This window comes from Maniola jurtina, chromosome 14 (genome assembly GCF_905333055.1).
Source record: "Maniola jurtina chromosome 14, ilManJurt1.1, whole genome shotgun sequence".
Taxonomy (NCBI): Eukaryota; Metazoa; Arthropoda; class Insecta; order Lepidoptera; family Nymphalidae; genus Maniola; species Maniola jurtina.
In genome coordinates this window covers 3,130,343-3,134,882 of record NC_060042.1, presented here as the reverse complement: position 1 = coordinate 3,134,882, position 4,540 = coordinate 3,130,343, and the positions used below count along the sequence as shown (strand labels likewise).

The window sequence follows — 4,540 nt, the reverse complement described above, 5'->3', positions numbered from 1 at the left end:
TTCCGTACTTATATCGACAATCTGTGTCTGGAACGCAAGCTATCTCTACATAATTTGTGAAATAAATTTTCATTTGATTTTCATTTTTCATTTCATAATATTATATACAAAATAAATGATGCCTGCGACTTGCGACAACATGGATTTAGGTTTTTTTAAAGTCCCGTGGGAACTTTTTGACTTTCCGTGACAAAAGGAATCCTAAGTCTATTCCCGGGACGCAAATTATGTTAAAAATTTCAAAAAATCAAAATTCTTATAAAATTATTTTCTTTAATACTGAATTTTGGCTCCATAAACTACCGCTATACAATAACATCACAATATCATTTTCATTTTAATCTGAATTTGCAATACACGCTATGCTGTAGGTAATTAATTGCTAACTAATCCGCCGTGTAGTTAGTAACTTTATGTTATAGTTAGATATTTGTTGTTGGTAGAAACTAGAAACTAGTTTTCAGTGTATTTCATTAGGACATGCGGTAAGTAAACTACGTGTGTTCAGAATGTTTCAGACCATATTATATTTATTATTAAGTAACTTTGATACAGCTAGCATACGCATTACCTACTGAGTAGATAAAGCCCGCGACTTCGTCTGCGTGAATTTAGGTTTCTGAAAATCCCATGAAAACTAATTTTCCGGAATATGTTTTGGAGATGTGAGCTAACTCTGTGCCTTTGATAAGCCGTAAAAAGGTAACTTTCTAACAAACAGATACTTAACAAAAAGACAGACAAACTGATATACTTTACTTACTGAACTTGAGAACACTTTATTTCAATTTTTTATTTTATTTAAACACTTTATTGCTTAAAACTATGACAAAGAATAAAATACAAGAAAGATTTACAAACAAAGCGCGACCTTATCACTATACTACTAGTGCTACTTACTAGTAATACTACTAGTAAAGTGAACTCTTCCAGGCAACCCATACTTTCATATTTTGACCTTGAAATTCGATCTAAAAACGAAAAAAATTAGAGTTGGTTACTCTAGTAAGAATCACACTAATATTATAAAGGCGAAAGTTTGTATGTGTGTGTGTGTGTGTGTGTGTGTGTATGTTTGTTACTCCTTCACGCAAAAACTACTGGACGGATTTGGCTGAAATTCGAAATGGAGATAGATAATATCCTGGATTAGCACATAGGCTACTTTTTATCCCGGAAAACCAAAGAGTTCCCACGGGATTTCGAAAAACCTAAATCCACGCGGACGAAGTCGCGGGCGTCAGCTAGTATTTCATAAAAATTACTTAAAATCGCAATAATAAGTACGGGCATCGACTTCGAACACTGAGTAGTACATATATACTTTCATGGAGATTGGAACAGAAAATCACGAGGCAGATTAGTTAAGGAAAACAGGAAGAGTTAATGAGAAACATGCCTCCGGCCTTCCTCCAGCAAGCTTATATGAGGAAAATTGTTTTATTTTGAATAGATCGAAACTATTAATGTCCTACAAAGTTAATTGTCCTTCCTTACATCATAGTTGAGTCCTAAAAGTGACTCAACAGGTAAACTGTGTACTTATCTGTGACGTGGTTATTCATTAAATAATTTTGTGTTGACTGTAATAGGAATGAATAAATATCATAAATAAAGGAAACTTCGTGCATACCATCTCGATACTTTACAGTTAGTGAAACGCAAAACATACTTTTTTTCGTCTCAACAATCAATCTAAGAAACTGATTGGAAAATTGATTAAAAACAAAATTAAACAAATAATTTATTCCGATACCAGTATCTTTGTATTGATCCAAACTGTCAGAGTATCGTATTATGTTGTTGTATCGATAAATTAAAAATTTATAACACCCCCAACAAGTGAAGGTTACAGTAACTAGAAAAGAGCTGATAACTTTCAAACGGCTGAACCGATTTTCTTGGATGATAGCTAAGAACTCTCTCGATCAAGCCACCTTTCAAACAAAAAAAAACTAAATTAAAATCGGTTCATTCGTTTAGGCGCTACGATGCCTCAGACAGATACACAGATACACACGTCAAACTTATAACACCCCTCTTTTTGGGTCGGGGGTTAAAAAATAGGATTAGATCGTGCAACCCTAGTTGTGAGTTATTTATTATCTAAGAAACTTATTTAAGTGTAATTTCTAAATTGACTCCTGTCTGACTGGTTCGCATTTATAAATATTAGTATGTTATAATTAAGGAACAATTTCAACTTACTAGGCCCAAAGGTTTGGGCTGGGCGTAGATGAGCGAGTCAGTGAGTGGTCAGGACTTTTCATAATCCTTCAGGTTTAAAATGTGAATTCCTAAAATGTTGAATTCTCATAATGTTGAATTTGCAAAATGTTGAACTTCGATTTAAATAGGTAGATAACATTACCTCCAAGAAGAAGAAATGCTAACTTTATTAGAAAGCAATGAGTACTTACCTACAAAGCATATAATAAAACAACCGTAACTTATTAAAGCAATTTCAAGAATTATTCGCAAATTGGAAAGCTATTCGGATATACGTCGTTATGCGAGACCAGTGCCGTAGCCAGGGAGTGAATGTAGGGGGGTTGAACCACCAAAATACCTAATCTGTGGTTGAATCCTGGATAAGAAATGCAGTTAGGAACAAATGCCGAAAAAAGATTACCAGAAACCAGGGAGGAGTTTTTATGATTTACCAAAATTTGGGCAGCTTTGAACGGGTTTCAATCAAAAAAAATTGGCCCTCTTTAACAGCAAGATAGAATTGAATACGAAAAACGAAAGATCTCCTCTTTTCCTTGAAAATGTTATAATAAAACTTAAAGCCTATCCTCATCTAGTTACTGTACAAATCACGCCCGGTTGGAATGGTACCAAGAGTACCTTAATATCTTATTAAGAGTACCTTAATATCGCTCTTTGGAAATAAAAAAAGTTTTCTTTCTTTCTAACCTGACTACATTTCCGCTCTGAACAGCAAGGGTGCCTTTGCGGAAATGTGCCAGCCCTTCTGTCACTAGATGAGGCCATTTTTAGATAATTTTAGGGAAACGTTTTGAACAAGTGTTTATTTAGCACATTTTGTAAATAATTTTGCTTCCTGTCTGTAATTTCGGGAGGCTGAACCCCAGAACCCCTTCCTGCGTACGGCCACGCGCGAGATGCAATTTCGCAGTAATCAGTTTATAGAAAGCCGTGAGGTTCTGCGAACGTGGCACAATACGGTGACTTGCAGGAATCGCTGCCTTCTCAGTAGCGAGAGAGGTTATTTGTTTTTATTACGCGATACGATGAAGACGTTAACTGTGCCCTGTGGCAAAAATTTACGTTGCATTTATGACAAAAGTCGGATTTGTACGTCTAATATTTACTTACTTTTTACTTATTTCTTTAAATGCTAACTGATGCCCGCCATTTCATCCGCACATCAATCCGTATTCCGCATGGTTTTTACAAAATCCTGTGGAACTCATGGATTTTCCGGGATAAAAAGTAGCCTATGCCACTCTCCAGTAACTATACCCATGCGGAAAATCACGTCAATCCGTTGCTCTGTTGCGACGTGATTGAAGGAGAAACCAGCGAACCAACAAACAAACACACTTTCACAGTGATCTTTATAAAACTAACCATAATATTTACATTGAATAAAAATACAAGGGACATTTTAAAAAACCTAGGCTCAAAATGTTGAATTCCTAAAATGTTGAATTCTCACAATGTTGAATTTGCAAAATGTTGAATCCCAAAATGTTGGATTAGCAAAATGTTGAATTTCAATTCCCAAAATGTTGAATCCCAAAATGTTGGATTAGCAAAATGTTGAATTTCAATTCTCAAAATGTTGAATCCCAAAATGCTGAATTCGCAAAATAGTGAATTTTTAAACTTAAAAGTGGTGTTATTCGCAGGACACGATGATATAAGGTTGTCCTTGTGCCGCTCGATTGCCTTTGCTTAGACCTCAGACAAATCGTGTGCGGTCAGACCGGTGTTCCGGTAGTAGTGACAGACAATTAAATCAGTTCGCTGCAGTTCGCTGGTATGGAGAGTCGGGGGTGTCGTTAGACTTACATCCTATGCTATCGATACCTAACTACCAATATTGTAACAATTTCACCGCATTTCAGAATAAGCACGCCCCGCAAAATGCGGTTTGCATTGCATACGTGCCTATTATCTCGATAGCTCTGCATTTACAATGATTTCGCTTGAATCGGAAAATTGCAATTGCTAGTTCTAGTGAAATTCGAACTATAAATTATTTGTTCATAAATTGTGTGTTTCTCTTTAGGTGAAAATTTAAACTGGTCGTTATACGGAACATATTTAAAAACTACATAATATACATAGTACGACAGTTATAACAAGTGTGAATTAAAAATTTATAACACCCTCGACAAGTGAAGGTTACAGTAACTAGAAAAGAGCTGATAACTTTCAAACGGCTGAACCGATTTTCCTCGGTTATAGCTAAAAACACTCTCGATCAAGCCGCCTTTCAAACAAAGAAAAACGAAATTAAAATCGGTTCATTCGTTTAGGAGCTAGGATGCCACAGACAGATACACAG

The 4,540-nt window shown here is 35.5% G+C and overlaps 1 long non-coding RNA gene across 1 annotated transcript; it reads right to left on the bottom strand.

Moving 5' to 3' along the window:
* Positions 1–587: 587 nt before the first annotated feature.
* On the bottom strand, positions 588–3,479 carry LOC123871918. Its single transcript, XR_006797376.1, has 3 exons — positions 3,422–3,479; positions 3,339–3,341; positions 588–619 (listed from the first exon to the last, which is right to left on the bottom strand). It is a non-coding gene; the product is annotated as an uncharacterized LOC123871918 (long non-coding RNA).
* Positions 3,480–4,540: the final 1,061 nt, after the last annotated feature.